The sequence below is a fragment of the Mya arenaria genome, chromosome 5 (genome assembly GCF_026914265.1).
Source record: "Mya arenaria isolate MELC-2E11 chromosome 5, ASM2691426v1".
NCBI lineage: Eukaryota > Metazoa > Mollusca > Bivalvia > Myida > Myidae > Mya > Mya arenaria.
Genome location: NC_069126.1, coordinates 13,544,962 through 13,562,327, shown reverse-complemented (window position 1 = coordinate 13,562,327; position 17,366 = coordinate 13,544,962). Strand labels below are relative to the sequence as shown.

General features: G+C 34.8%; 2 long non-coding RNA genes across 4 annotated transcripts in view; one reads left to right on the top strand and one right to left on the bottom strand.

Moving 5' to 3' along the window:
* Positions 1-15,082, bottom strand: part of LOC128234699 (uncharacterized) — a 53,097-nt gene extending 38,015 nt beyond the window's left edge. For 2 of the 3 annotated variants that reach the window (XR_008261002.1, XR_008261003.1), the window contains exon 1: positions 10,194-10,268. This is a non-coding gene — a long non-coding RNA (uncharacterized LOC128234699). Of the gene's footprint in view, positions 1-10,193; positions 10,269-14,992 lie in introns of those variants that run through there. The other variant, XR_008261004.1, reaches the window with a different exon arrangement.
* On the top strand, positions 10,395-17,268 carry LOC128234700 (uncharacterized). The gene is made up of 3 exons (XR_008261005.1): positions 10,395-10,499; positions 15,530-15,579; positions 15,743-17,268. It is a non-coding gene; the product is annotated as an uncharacterized LOC128234700 (long non-coding RNA).
* Positions 17,269-17,366: the final 98 nt, after the last annotated feature.

Below are 17,366 nucleotides of genomic sequence, written 5' to 3'. Positions count from 1 at the left end.
GCAGAAACCATTTTTCTATTTTAAGTAACAGTGATCTTGACCATTTTTCTATTTTAAGTAATAGTGACCTTGACCTTAGCCCCTCCCCACTCAAAAGCAATCCCAAGCTAGCTCTTCACATAAGCAACTTACAACCAAGTTTCATCAATATCGGTCATTGCTAGCTAAAGTTATTGGCCAGAAACCATTTTTCTATTTTAAGTAACAGTGACCTTGACCTTAGCCCCTCCCCCCTCAATAGTAATCCCTAGCTAGCTCTTCACATAAGCTACCTACACACCAACTTTCGTCAATATCTATCAATGCTAACTAAAGTTATTGGGCAGAAACCATTTTTCTATTTTTAGTAACAGGCGACCTTGACCTTAGCCCCACCCCCCTTAAAAGCAATCCCAGGATAGCTCTTCATACAAGCTACCTACACACTTAAGTTTCATCAATATCTGTCAATGGTAACTTAAGTTATTGGGCAGAAACCATTTTTCTATTTTAGGTAACAGTGACCTTGACCATTTTTCTATTTCAAGTAATAGTGACCTTGACCGTAGCCCCTACCCACTCAAAAGCAATCCCAAGCTAGCTCTTCCCATAAGCAACTTACACACCAAGTTTCATCAATATCTATCAATGCTAACTAAAGTTATTGAACAGAAACCAATGTTTTACGCCCGCCCGCCCAACAACAACCTCAATCTAATAACCCGGTTTTCGTTGAAAACCTGGTTAAAAATGAAAACGTTGTCGAAACAGTCAATCTGTGAGAATGCAGCTTTTAAAATCATAAACAAGGAAGTAAAAAAATTGATATCTTGAGCTGAAAAATATGTAGAGTTGAGACAGTAGGTGCATACACAGGAATTGATGAAAGTGGCACAACCTTTTGACATTATCCCTCCTTTACTTTAAAAATAATGTCCCTGACACTCACTTTCAGCTCTACAGCCTGTGTTTCCGGTAACCAGATTATTCTTTTTAAATTACAATCTGAAATGTTATCGTTATCCATACTGGCTTTACTTTTTGACTGGACTTTGAAAATAATGTCCCTGACACTCACTTTCAGCTCTACAGCCTGTGTTTCCGGTAACCAGATTATTCTTTTTAAATTACAATCTGAAATGTTATCGTTATCCATACTGGCTTTACTTTTTGACTGGACTTTGAAAATAATGTCCCTGACACTCACTTTCAGCTCTACAGCCTGTGTTTCCGGTAACCAGATTATTCTTTTTAAATTACAATCTGAAATGTTATCGTTATCCATACTGGCTTTACTTTTTGACTGGACTTTGAAAATAATGTCCCTGACACTCACTTTCAGCTCTACAGCCCTACCTAGCATTTTGAGACTCTAAACACAGACTTGTTTAGGCCCGATATGAAATAGTGATGATTTTAATGTAGTCCGGTCAATTGTAACGTCGGCCCCCAGGTCTGAGTGTATACTGGGCATAGCCGGGGAAATGGGCCATTTGTTGAGTGAAACAGAAAGCTTGTTAAGACACTGCAGTGTTTGGTCACGAGGAGGTTGAAGAAAGTGATGCTAAGGAAGCCGAGCACAAGTTAGTTGCAGGGTAGTCCTCCCGCCAACTTGGACATTCTTTTAATTGATTTATTGACATGACACATTTTAAACATTTTGACCGTTATTTCAAGAATAGTTTTCATCATCTTTTAAACAGACAATGAGCAATGATTTAACTTATTTATTTCTGTCAGTACTCTCCGAATAAAATTAAATCCATTGTCATTTGGGGCGAGTGTTAGTACTTTTAATTTTCCATTAGATTGACAAAGAAATACACCTAGATGATTTTACTTATTACCATCCAACTGTGGGGGTGGGGGGCACACCCCTATCCCCTGGAGAGAACCGCCTCTGTATTTTATAATCAACTATAATTCTGGTGACAATGTACATCACTTACATTTATGAAGCTATCATTGCAGGAAACAAAATAGTTGCACCCCCTGTATGTGACTCACCAAAGTAGTTTTGGAATTCATTTTTAGGCTTGAGCTTTAGCTCAAGACTTTTGTTATAGACCACAAAAATTCAACTGAGTCCATGTGGAGTTGAACAACATTCTAAAATGTTCCCGATTTCAATAAAAATCAGTTTGTGAAACAAACCTGGAATAATTTTTGATAACCAAATAAGTTCTTGTTTATTTAAAAGTAAATGTGCGTAATATTTTGCATATATTAAAAGTAAATACACTACAAAACACAGATATGAAAAGGGAAATTTCTCCTATAAACTGTAAAACTCCTGGCAGTTCTGGGTTTGACCTCATTAATTTTAACTATATTGCATCATAATTCTATAAATGAGGTACTACAGGGGAGGAAACTCAGATATACAATACAAAATTAATTCATTATGATTTTCTCCCTTTTGCACTCCTCGCAGTGAAATTAGCTTAATGGTGAGTGTGTGCATGGTTAACGGGCGGGCAGGCAGGCGAGCAAGTATCCGATAGATTAGGATTCAACGCTCAAGCTCAGCACTAATAGTGCTTTCATTATTCTTTTGTAATAGACCACAAAAAATCAACTGAGTCAATGTGGAGTTCAACATCATACTCGAAAGTAACAATTTCAATAAAAATCAGGCTGTGAAACATACCTAGAATAATGTTTGTTTTACAAAATAAGTTCATGTAATAGTATGTAATATTTTGCTTATATTAGCAGTAAACCACACATATAAAATACACATATGAAAGGGAGAACTCCTAATTATATAACTAGAATTTAATTCCATGCAGTTCTTGGTTTGAGCTCATTAGAGCAATATGGCATAATTCTATAAATAATACAGGGGAGGGAATTCAGATATACAATACATAATTAATTCAGTGTGGTTTTCTCCCTTATGACTGCACTGCTCTAAGAGTGAAATTTGTAAAATGGTCAAAATATTTCCAGTAGCATTGCATCTTTAATGGAAGAACATAAATATTATCACTAATAAATACCTCAGATTTTGCAAACTTAAATTGGCATTTATTCTCAAACTTCTTGGTATTTAAAGCTGGGTGATTTTCCTCTATATATGTATGTATTTGCACACATGTTTAATAATCTTAAATTCTGTGTCTGTTGAGTCATATGCTTTTGAACATTGTAATGATTAAGTATGTACATTTGAAAATGATTTGTTATACTCTCTTTGTTTAAGCAATGATCTGAACTGAAGGAGTATTTTGTATACTACATTAATTGTGCTCACATTCTCTTAAAATTCTTGATAGGCATAATATAATAACAAACTAGTACACAAGTTTAGTTGAATCTGAATACCACCTTTGCTTTGTGCTACTCATGGGATTCACCAAATGAATATGGCAGGTGAGTTGGGCTATAAGTAAGTTTTGGGTGGTGAGTGAGTGGGTAGGCAGGTTGTGTCTGTAGGTTGGATGAGTGGACGGGCAGGCGTGAGATGGAGTGCCATGCTATCATTCATATGATCTTTTTTTGAACATCACATATATAGAAGGAATCTTCGATCAAGCCATCTCCACATCTTCTTTATATCTAGTTTGAAGTCATACCCTAAAGTTGTCAGGGATTTCTGGCTATTTATGTAGGAAAACTGAAATTAGCACTTTATGTACAGTAATTGCATAATAATATATCAAGAGATCTAAATTTGGTCCTCTTCGAACTTACTGTTGTTTTTTCTGTTGTTTTTTTCTGCAGTCAGTGCAAAGTGAAAATATTTATTTTGGTTTCTATTTTATTGTTTGAATAAGTGTTACTACGCTTTACCCGCCAGTTGAAATATGTGTTTACCCGCCAGTTGAGATATTTGTTTACCCGCCAGTTGAAATATGTGTTTACCCGCCAGTTGAAATATTTGTTTACCCGCCAGTTGAAATATGTGTTTACCCGCCAGTTGAAATATGTGTTTACCCGCCAGTTGAAATATGTGTTTACCCGCCAGTTGAGATATGTGTTTACCCGCCAGTTGAAATATGTGTTTACCCGCCAGTTGAGATATGTGTTTACCCGCCAGTTGAAATATGTGTTTACCCGCCAGTTGAGATATGTGTTTACCCGCCAGTTGAGATATGTGTTTACCCGCCAGTTGAAATATGTGTTTACCCGCCAGTTGAAATATGTGTTTACCCGCCAGTTGAAATATGTGTTTACCCGCCAGTTGAGATATTTGTTTACCCGCCAGTTGAAATATGTGTTTACCCGCCAGTTGAAATATTTGTTTATCCGCCAGTTGAAAATATGTGTTTACCCGCCAGTTGAAATATTTGTTTACCCGCCAGTTGAAATATTTGTTTACCCGCCAGTTGAAATATTTGTTTACCCGCCAGTTGAAGTATTTGTTTACCCGTTGAAATATTTGTTTACCCGCCAGTTGAAATATTTGTTTACCCGCCAGTTGAAATATTTGTTTATCCGCCAGTTGAAATATGTGTTTACCCACCAGTTGAAATATTTGTTTATCAGCCAGTTGAAATATGTGTTTACCCGCCAGTTGAAATATTTGTTTACCCGCCAGTTGAAATATGTGTTTACCCGCCAGTTGAGATATTTGTTTACCCGCCAGTTGAAATATGTGTTTACCCGCCAGTTGAAATATGTGTTTACCCGCCAGTTGAAATATGTGTTTACCCGCCAGTTGAAATATGTGTTTACCCGCCAGTTGAAATATGTGTTTACCCGCCAGTTGAGATATTTGTTTACCCGCCAGTTGAAATATGTGTTTACCCGCCAGTTGAGATATGTGTTTACCCGCCAGTTGAAATATGTGTTTACCCGCCAGTTGAGATATGTGTTTACCCGCCAGTTGAGATATGTGTTTACCCGACAGTTGAAATATGTGTTTACCCGCCAGTTGAAATATGTGTTTACCCGCCAGTTGAAATATGTGTTTACCCGCCAGTTGAAATATGTGTTTACCCGCCAGTTGAAATATGTGTTTACCCGCCAGTTGAGATATTTGTTTACCCGCCAGTTGAAATATGTGTTTACCCGCCAGTTGAGATATGTGTTTACCCGCCAGTTGAAATATGTGTTTACCCGCCAGTTGAGATATGTGTTTACCCGCCAGTTGAGATATGTGTTTACCCGCCAGTTGAAATATGTGTTTACCCGCCAGTTGAAATATGTGTTTACCCGCCAGTTGAAATATGTGTTTACCCGCCAGTTGAGATATTTGTTTACCCGCCAGTTGAAATATGTGTTTACCCGCCAGTTGAAATATTTGTTTATCCGCCAGTTGAAAATATGTGTTTACCCGCCAGTTGAAATATTTGTTTACCCGCCAGTTGAAATATTTGTTTACCCGCCAGTTGAAATATTTGTTTACCCGCCAGTTGAAGTATTTGTTTACCCGTTGAAATATTTGTTTACCCGCCAGTTGAAATATTTGTTTACCCGGCAGTTGAAATATTTGTTTATCCGCCAGTTGAAATATGTGTTTACCCACCAGTTGAAATATTTGTTTATCAGCCAGTTGAAATATGTGTTTACCCGCCAGTTGAAATATTTGTTTACCCGCCAGTTGAAATATGTGTTTACCCGCCAGTTGAAATATGTGTTTACCCGCCAGTTGAAATATGTGTTTACCCGCCAGTTGAAATATTTGTTTACCCGCCAGTTGAAATATGTGTTTATCCGCCAGTTGAAATATTTGTTTACCCGCCAGTTGAAATATGTGTTTACCCGCCAGTTGAAATATTTGTTTATCCGCCAGTTGAAATATGTGTTTACCCGCCAGTTGAAATATTTGTTTATGCGCCAGTTGAAATATGTGTTTACCCGCCAGTTGAAATCTGTTTTAAAGACAGAATTTTCAAGTATTACTTGATAACTACAGTGTGTGCGTGCGTGCGTGCGTGCGTGCGTGTGTGCGTGCGTGCATTGCGTCTGCATGCTTGTGTGTGTGTGCGTGTGTGTGTGGTCTTGTAAGATGTTTTGGCCTTGACTAAGTGCCATGAAACAGGAGTTTATGTTTAGCTGTGACTGCTTGCCATTTCCCTACAATTTTAGTTCTATGTAAGTTATTTTAATTGCTAATAAAATGTAAACTTCTTTCAGAAGTACAGCTTATACCTAGAAGGATTCAACCAGCACATCCTAATGTATTGTTGGAAGCGGTTCTCCCAACTCGCCACCAATGTACTGCATGAGAAACCTCATAGCATAAAATTGACCACAATAGTCATTTGGAAAGGGAAATATAGCATAACAAAGATGGCTCTGTCAGGTATGAACATGAGAGATTTGAAAAAAGAAAAAGCATAACTCAACATTGTTGGTAGAATACTGACTGGGCTATAGTTCTTTTCTATAAAGGGGTCATCTTTCTTGAAAATAAGGCTAACTTGTCCTAGCTCACTCCAGGAGACTTTTTGGAAATGATCATAATGTCTTATGATTTTATTGGCCATGTTTCAGATGGAAACTTTGAAAGTGTCTTTGCCAGCAATGATGATATTGGGAGAATCTACTGGTACAGATGGCGGTAGAACCTGAGGACCTTGATAAAGAGGGCAACGTTAGTTGTCTGTGCCAAGACAGGGTGTATATTGAACAGACTTTATCGGACTACTACATGCTCCGGACATCCAGATATCTAGCGAAGATCGGAGACGTTTATCAACTTTGGATGTAATTTTTTTAGACTGTTGATCTTGTGTTACTAAGAATTTTTTTTATTAGCACTGTTTAAAGTTATTTCTGTATCCCTATATGATGTCAAATGCTAATTTCTCAATTTATTAGATTACTAAATACACTTATGTTTAAAAAATATGATCAATGGACCATTTAGAACTATAGGTTTGGATATGAAAACATTTGTCAAAGACAAAACTTTAAAATTGGGCCTGTCTGGTAGTTGTATTGGACCATTATCCAACAGAATAAACCTTGGAAATAATAATATGGGTTTATAGAAAATAGTCCATCCATCATGGCCGACCAAGCCGTTGAGAATGATGGGCTAGCTATTATCACATGTTTGTGTGTAAGTATTATTTTTATACTTAAAATATTTTATTTAAATATAGAAATGGAGTAAAAATGGCTCTAATGACAGACTAAATGGAAATGTAATTTATCTTTAGTGGGTGGGGTAAGTCTGCTTCAATTAAACTGATGCAGAGATGGTAAAAATTAATTTCTCCAGTATCGAGTGGCAAATTTAATTTCTTTTAAACACAAATAAGTCTGAACCTGACTGTACATAGATTGATAATATCATTTTATGTTAGACTTTTTCAACTCGGTATCATTTATAATTAGATGTTTTGACCACAGGCATATGGTTTCTGTCCGTGCTTAAACATACCTCTTTTCCAAATATAAGCTTTGACTGTGAGTGACATAGTTAAAGTGACTCATGCATTCATGTAAAATGCACTTTTTTTTAACTACGAAAAAAAGTGTGGCAAATCATAAGGAGTGTTAAAACAAAAATACCAAAAGCTGGAACCCTTCAGCAAATGCCGATATTCGCTCAAATATTGCTTTCAAGATCACAATTTTCAAACATGTTAGTTACGCGATTAAAAAGATTAAAGTACCGCTGCGGTGTTACATGATTGGTTGATTGACATTATCATGTGATAGTATCGATGTATCCTAAACAAATCCACCACATTAGTTCAAGTCCCTGTGGCAGTGAGGACTAAACGGCTGTTTTCTACTTTTTACTGGACTTAAGCGACGTGGGTACGAACCCCACTAAAACCAAAATACTTTTTCATGCTATAACTGTATTTTTTTTTCTGCAATTTCGATATAATAAGTAAAATAATGATAAAATAAGTGTTTTCAGAATGATGCATTACTGGGAAAACTAATTTTTGTCCAAAAACATGAATGAGTAACTTTAAATATATTTATTCATCAATAGTGCAGTGTGAGTGTCAATCATGATGTTAGATGAGTGAGTCACTTTAACTATGTTAGTAACCCAGCATTAGTGTTGGGAATCGGACGGAAAAATTACTATAAATAATCGGTTTATGAAACCGTTCAATGATCAATTATTAATCAATTTCATTATTATTCAATTATCTTTGGTCATCATATTTACAGCATACAGACTCAGTACATGCACCTGATTTAAGAACCAATTGTTCCCTTACAATATTGTTTGTACATTTCTTTGTATAAATTACATTATTTATCCAGAACGCAACTATCCTTTTGTGTTTACAAGTTACTATTACAGAACATGAAACCTCAGGCCCTTGAATATTCTATGTTTTACAAAAAACATTTTCTTTAAGAAAACTGAGAAAACTAAATTCTTACATGGTAAGACTGAGTAAACGGTAACATATTTTAAAAAATCACTTTTAAACCACAAACATGAGAAGTTGAGAACCAAATCCTTCAGCAGTTAAATTACAAAGAAAATTTGTAAAAAGGTACTGTAGTGACATACTGACTTGATAAGAATATGACCAGACAACTTAACATAGTAAGACCTTAACATTTCAACATTAACTACTGACTAGCATTAACCAGTGAAAGAAAATAAGTCGGTAGCGGTTATGTCCCTTGTTTCTATAATCGATTGTTCAAATTTCACTATCAATTGTCGCCAATTTAAGCCTTTCCGATCAATTGTCAATTACTATCGATCATCAGCACTACACTAACTAATATATAGCTCTCTATCTAATAGAGTGTCATGCTTAAGTGGTCTGGAAGAATGGGTTTGAACATGACAACAAGCACACATGTCTTTCAAGGTTAAATTCTATAAAGGTGCAGAAACCTTGAAAAATGCTGACAGTACAGGTTTAAGCCATATATTCCTGCATGCTTGTACAATTAATCAACAAAGAATGACAGTTTATAAAAATCAATATTGAAGTAGAATTTAGGTACAGGTGGAGGTTTAACACTTATTGCAAAATGGAAAAAAACTTCATAATCAGCATGTTTAAACATATTGAATATTTCCAATTGAGTATAATCCTCTAAAGATCAAGTTGAATTTAACCATATGAAATTTCAAAATTATAAAAGGAGTATTCCTGATTGCTCATTATTGTACATAGCTACAGTGATGAGCGTTCAGGGATACTTTTTTATTGTTTTGACATTTCTATGTGTCTCGAGTCTGCATTATCCATTTATTGTCTGTGAACAGAATTGAAATCAATCCAACAAAAATTGAAGAAGCAATGTCCAACTCTCAAAATCAACCAAAATCCATCAAAATTCATGTTTAATTACCCCAAAAAACAGGTGAGACTCAGCATCATTAGGGTACAAAGTAGAAAGGGTTAATTAGATGAACATGTTCCCCAGGTTTCAAAGTGATAGCTTTGATAGTTTCCATGTGACCTTAAAATGCACATCCAGCAATTATAAATTTCTATACTGCATTTGATATCAATGAGTTAGATAATAAGATACAGTTATTCTGGTATTTCAATGCTAAATTTATAATGGCTTATGGCAAATTCAAGAAATCCTTACTTTCATGGTTAGTAACAACACTTTAACCAAAAAATCACCCTTCTCTATGTATGACATTCTGCACCAGATTAATTGGCAAACTCCAAAAGTTCCCATTTAAATTTGTTTATTTGTTTTAATATTTTAAACCAAAAATCCCCTTTCACATTAAATCATGCGGCTTATAATATATACGTAATACTATTCTGGTATTTTTACTGTTTAACATAATTTTGATATAGACAAATTCTTGAATTTCACACTTTGGTTTACAATTTCAACATTTAACCCCAAATATATCACATTTCACAATAAATTAATGATGTGGATTCACATACTGTAAGGTATGTTATGGTGCTGTATAATATATATTTACTGTAATACAGTTATTCTGGTATTTTTATTGCTAAATCTTTTTTTGGTATAGACAAATTACAGAAATTCATACATTTGTATTTTTACATTTTTTTAACATTTTACCCCAAGTATACATTTAACAATATATGTTGTGCTTATACATAGGTTAGTCTAAAATAATAGACGTGTTATACGGGATTCTTCCAATCCCTAACGTCTAAACGGGAATGTGCAAAAAACGGGAGTGTTTTAAAAATATTGAAATTGTTTTAAGTGAAGTATTTTATGGTTGAAATTGATCATAAAGAGTTATATTCATATTTTACCATGTAAGTGAAATGTTATTTTGCACTAAACAAGCATTTAATGCATTAAAACAAGTTGTTTACCTTTCCAATAAAACGAAAGTTGACTGACATCAATTATGCGAAGGGGAACAACTCGATACAATCGTAATAGCTCGGCCTCCTCCGACAAAGCTTCGAGATAGACCTCGTTATACAATCGTAACAACTCGGCCATGGCCGAAATGTTCCGAGCGATTTAAAACTGTGCCCTAAAGCCTTGCAGGTGCCCTTCATGTATATATCGTTATGTTTTGACAGAATGAAATGAAAAAAAGCCGTCAAACTCATAATTATAAGTTGGATATTTATTTTTTTGTGTACGGAACTAATATAAAATAACATTATCTGGTAATATTTCTTGTTTTTATGATATTTTATAGACACTATATGCTTTAACCCGGAATCCTGATCGGAACAACTACCCACTTTTGATACTATGAAGACCATAAGGTATAAAACTGTAAGCAACATAAACTTTACCTCAGCAAAAACTGCCAAAAAACATTTTGATGATAATTTGCAGTGCATGAATAATGGAGAAATCCCAGTTACAAACACCCCTTCAGTAAGAAAAGTTAAAACACCTAGAGCATCAGAGGCAAATTTCATGTCATTCTGTCAAAAACTGTCAGTGTTAAAATCTAAACCAGCCGTACTATCAGTCATAGAGCCGTATGCTGCAGATTATGTTCCAACATGTGAGAAACGAGACTTTCCTTTAATACTTAGTGAACAGTGCCAGCCAAACAGCCGGTATTGAATACTACTGATAATGTCAAGCAACCGGTATTAAAAGCAATAGAAAATGTTCAGTGTTCTGATACCCAAATGAAACCTGTCTTACTATCAGACTCCGAGGAAAGATATTATTATTGCGACCAGGTTGAATCTGGTAAAATGATAGCATGTGACAATAACGATTGTTCAATTGTTTGGTTCCACTTTACTTGTCTTAAGTTGGAAAATTCCCCAAGAGGAAAGTGGTACTGCCCAGACTGTAGAAAGTTACCTGCATTCAAAAGACTCAGAAAGAAATGAATTGTTGTCTGATTTTTAACCCTGTACTGATTATGGACCCATGGATAGTGTGTGATGTATAGGGCTTGTTGGAAAAATATTGATATATATTAAATGTGTGTATCTGAAATAATTACGCACAACATAATTATTTCACATCATGTACTTATGTTCATATCATTTATATATCTGACTGTAAACATGTTTGTTGCTGTGGAGTAAAGAGCTAGATATAATTTTGAAAGTTTATCAATAATATATCCAACATAATACTCAGGACTGTTTTATTGTGTTGTACATTATGTTCATGTGTAATGACTTATTTGCTGAATGCTGTTGTAACTATGTTTGGTGTTCATTTTTAATGTTATATTTATTGCTATCAATCTATAAGTGAATTAATCAATTATACCAAGCTGGATATATGTTTTAGATGCAATATTAATGGTTCATAAATTATTCACTGCAATAAATAGTATCAAAAAACTCTGTTTGTCTTGGTGGTACATATACATTAACTACCCAGGTCATTATTAAAAATTTTAAGTTTGATATTATTGTAATTATTCCAAAAATGAAAATTAATTAATTTAATGAATTGATTCTTATGTTCAGTTATCTTAACCAAATGTATTGAACAAAATTATTAGTCATGCTGAATGTTTTCCCTTGTTTTTGGTGTTTGTATATTATATAGCGAACAACTATTTTAATAATGACCTAGGTAGATTGTGTACAGATACTGGCTACATAAAACTGATTGCAATCAAACAGGAAATAAGAATAATTACTAGAATAAATTATAATTTTATTTCATCAGTTTGTAATAGTACAACATAAACATGTGACACAAGTTATAAAATTGACAACTGAAATGTCATCACTAAGACATGTAATGTAGCAGACATTAGGGACAAAAAGAAAATTCCTGGATGTGCTTAATTGTCGTCAACACACATTTAAAACCCACTATAACCCTCTACTCAATAGAGAACTCATCCATTTACATACAATACACTGATTATGAAAGTCATAGAGTATATTAGGCATTTGTTCCGTAGCATAGAATTAAACCACGACTCCATACATGCATTATCATTTTACTTTCATCCTTCAGATCTTAATCTACAGCTACAATGGAGTCATTAAAATTAATCAGGGCACAGCATATCAATGCTATTTTGTCTATAGTTGACACATCATTTTCATCCTTTTGCATCAGAAAACGAATAGGAATGACACCATTCAAAAATGTGTACTTCTGGCGAACAAGTCCGATCACTCTTTCAACATGGATTCTGACATTTGCTAGTTTGCGTGTTGTTTCAATATCAGCAGCTGAAAGTTGATTTTGGCCTCGAGTGAACGCTGGAATATGAACATGACCGGCATGAGACCCTACACTTGCACCTATATCAAACCCACGGTCAGCTAACACTAAATCTCCTGGCATGATCTTGAAAAGAAATCCACAGTTTTCAGTCAAATGTTTATCACTGGTGCGACCACCCCAAGCTTTAGAAACAAAACAGACAGTGCCCTGAGGAGTTATACCAATTAAAAATTTTACAGTGTGGTGATGCTTATATGAAGACCATGTCTCGGCCCTGGCCTCTAAGCGGGAAGGTCGCTCGATGAAAACCTCGAAACAATCAATTATGACTGCACATTTTCTGCCAAAATGTTTCCTGAATTGCATCGGCATTGTCTTCTCAAGTGTTTCCCGGGCTGGCCAGTATATGGATGGATGCAGTCGTTCATACATAGCATCTATTGTGCTAGAGAAAAGTCTTGACACAGTCGATGGTGACACTTGGAATAAATACGCTATGAACATAGATGAAAGATTCAATCTCAATCTCATGAGTGTCATAATGAAAATTTCAAACTTTGAAAGTGACTCGCTGCATGGTAAAAAGTTAGCAAGATACTCAAATACTACCATCAACACAGCATATGTGTTTATACCAGTCAGTTGTTTCACTTTATCATCATCCTCCACAAAGAATTCTTCGTTGAACAGCACTGTTTGTTGCTTTTTAATGCTTTCAAGTTCAGAACGAAGACTATTTATTTCACATTCCATCCCATTGATAAAACTAAATGTAATGTCTGTCTGCACACCTGTACTCACAAACTTGCTGTTGACATTCACATCATCGAAGTCTTCTATCACACTGTCAATTTCATCTCCACGTATCTCTTCTGAATACAACCTGCGCTGGGTCCGATTCTTGATTCTGTTATAGCGGCTTACACTTGGAGTTTCTTCAGGTACTGCGAGGATCTGTGCTCCACGAAGACCTATGCTTGGTGCCCAGTCGGGATTTAGTCTGTCATGCAGATCTGCTTTCTTGCCTGAAAGTTTTCAATATACCATGTGAGTTTCATGTTGTACAGACCGTTATAACTTGACAATAATTATGAAATAATGGGGTGGCATATTTTGGTAGCTTGAAACACTCTGGACTACTAATCCTGGGGTGCATGGTTTGAAACCTGCCTGGGGCACTGGGGTTAGGGTTATGGTACTTTTCGACTAGCGATGAATTGGTTCGACACACAATATGCTCGGATGTATCGGCAATAGAGACCACTCATGTTAAAGAAGGAATGGGTCTATTGGAAAGATCTGGGGTATCGCACCCAGACTCCTTGTATCACACATCTGTCTCTCCCTTGTGTATACCTCTCAGGCCATTTGCAATAATCCTTTAGGGAACAATGCTTATTACCTGCCAATAATACTTAAAGAGGGTACAACAGTACACGTCATGGAAATTTATAATATAAAAAATTCAGCTTATATATATATACTGCATGTACATTTGCAACTCATTACTGAAGTTCATCAAGCTACCTCAAGCACAGTAGTAAGTGTCATACAGTCAAGTCATTATAATGTTAAATATAATGTAGCAGCTTTTCTATTTCATCACATACCGCTTATGAAGTGAGTTGAACATATTCTAACATTGGTCAAATTTTTCGTGCTGAAGTCTTGGTTAATTCTTGCTAGCCATTCTCTTCTTCGGTCTGCAGTAAGTTTTTCCCATTCAGCGCCTTGATTTGTAATTACTGCAGGTAATCTATAATACTGCAGGTCTTTTTCACGATCTTTTCTGTGATTACAGCCATAAATCGAACATTTAAGTACCATTTTTATTGACTAACGATTTGTTTACATCGATCAGCTGTTCGGATGTGTTAATCACCGGATATTCCGTACTGCGCATGGGCCTCCAAGATGGCCGCCGGCAAAATGATTACGTAACATGAAATTCGTCTATTTGTACGTGAAGGATTTGCCATATCAAATATCTAAAAAAAATCCGTTAACGTACAATTATTTGGACTTGCCATATCAAATATCTAAAAAAATCCGTTAACGTACAATTATTTGGACTAATACATAGGTATGTTATGGTGAGATATAATATCTATATAAACAGATTGTCTTGTATTTTATTTGCTAAATCCCAATTTGATACAAATTCCAGAAATTCATACTTTCGTTTACAATTTTTCAACATCCTACCGAAAAAAATCACATTTTGCACCGTTGGATTTTTCTATACTTTTATCCACGGACGGCAGATATCAAACAAAACAAATATGCAAAAATCATTTCTGTGCATGATTTACCCTTTAATTGCATTTTCAGCCACATGGTCACTGGACTATACAGTGTACTAGACCCTGCATGTATTCGAAATTTTGGATTTCAAAAAAGACGTTGCAACTTGCATCAAATTTGTTGAAGCATTTTCCTGGTTACTAATAATAAAAAATACACTTCCAAACATATAAACAACAATACAGACCTTGCGTCTTCTACGTAAACGTCGAAGCTATCTACTGTCTATCTAATTTATGAGACAACCCGGTATTTTGGAATCAAAACTAACAAAAACGTTAAGTAGATCGGGAGCGAGACAAATCGGCCCCTTACCAAATCGGTATATTACCAAATTGGCCCTTAAGACGTTTTGGCCCTGCCATTTTGTCCCCTTATTGGCTTTAATTAAAAGACTCTAGACGTTTCGGCCCCTTACTGATTTTCAACAAAGACATTTCTGCCCCTTAATATCATTTTTTATTTTGAATATAAAGAAAGAAATATAATTTGTCAAATTTAATTTAAAAAAGAGAGTTGTAAACGAGATCTGTTAATTCACAAATAGACAAATTCGTGAAATACATTGAAAATATTGAATCTAAATTTTAACCTTATTTTTAATATGTTTAAATGTTAAAAAATACAAGAATGTATTTTGTTAAAACTGTTAAATATTAATTGATCAATAAAGACTCTAAAAAGAAAATTTGTCTTTGAACAATGCGTTCTTTGTCCTACACAGGTTGGTGTTAGACCGACGGACCGGCATAAGAACCAACAACGACACTGAAGGTAAATAAAAAAAACTGCTGTAAACATTTATTCATCCTATTTCCTATTTCATTTTCGGTTATAACATTCACTAAAAAAAGAAAATTCATGATACTTTATTTGAACTTTAAATCAAGTATTGACATGTTTTAGTTTAAATTGTATTATGATTATGTAATTTCAGGCTGCAAACCAGTGATAAAAGACTTCTGACAAAAGATCAGATCGCAGAGTTTCATATTTCCGTTCCAAAATTAATGTTTTATGGCTAAAACCGTGACCACTGTGGGGAAACGGACACCGGATATAGCTCAAAAAGTGATAAATCGATAAACGTTTGATTTTGACACATGAAAAGTTTTCTATCATTTTTTTTGTATTTTAAGGACAAAAGATCAGATCGCAGATTTTCATATTTCCGTTCCAAAATTAATGTTTTATGGCTATGTTTTATTGTTACGGAGATATTCATACCTTTTGATGCCCTGGCGGTCTACTGGGGATAGATGAAGCAAATAAATAACTGCACAGGGGATAGCTATTAAGTGGACTGAGGATAGTAACGATGTAATTAGAATTACGAGACTGTTATAATGATAACGGCCATTTACCTATACGCGAGCTCGAGGGAAATTGTTTGATGTTGTCCATATCGAGGGATGAGAACAAAAAAATGTTGCCGTTTTTTGTATCTGTATGCACTTAAAACTGATTCATTAATATAGATTAGTTAACCATGATGTGTTTTTCACAAGCATCAACGTTCGAGTCGCAAATATCTAAATATTTTAAATACGCCGGTAATCTGATTTATTGAGGAACACAAAACATATGGACGTAGAATTTATGTGGTGTTTGCTATTCATATATATAGTATTGGTTTATAAATCAAGTAGGTACGTTTTTGCACACAGAAAGTCATCGGTAGGGATTAATATATGATGATCAAATGTGGAACACGTGAAGCTTTTTTCTAAGCTTGGGTCGATGTTACTATTACTTAGAACAAAATAATGGTCTCTACTCGTTCACTTCAGTGAGAAAGTATGTGTTGTGACTAACCCTGATATTTAAGCAGCTTGCATATATACGTTCATTTAGGAGGGCATGGATCAAACTCATTGTTAACTAAAGTTTGCTTAATAATTTCTCATAAAATTGTACTCTCACTTTTTGCAGATTATTTGAAAGTTCGAAATATACATACATGTATATTGTATATTAACAGTGACTGTTACGATCAATTTTTGTCCCATTTTACATGTTATCACTAGGACACGTTTCTCAACTTTGAAACTATCCCCAGTGCATAATACGGCTATCCCCAGTACAGTACTGTGAACATTTCTAAGTTTAAAAGTTACATTGCCAGTTCTTACAATAAATATAGTTGAGATTATGCTTGTGAAATCCTTCGATTCAGATTTTTTATTTATTCGATATATTTCCTAAAAATAACAATACTTGTCGAAACTCTGTTAATTTTGAGGTGATCATCTCAGATTTGAAGAAACATTTTTCGAGGTCTGCTAAATCGTAAGCACTTTAAAGTATACCATAGGCCAAATTTAGCATTCAGCTATTACATGCCGGGTAATCATTGGAGCCATAACATTTTGTTATGTGTTTAAAATACCCCAACGCGTCTTCCGTTATAGTGCCAATGAGTGAAATATGGATGTAAACAGTGAGTATGGTTTTTTTTTTCATTTTTAGAGGTTTATACGAGTAAATTAAAAAAAAAAATGGAGAATGTAGTTCCACATAGGAATGGCCATGAGTTGTTCCAAATGTAAAAGTTTTGAATT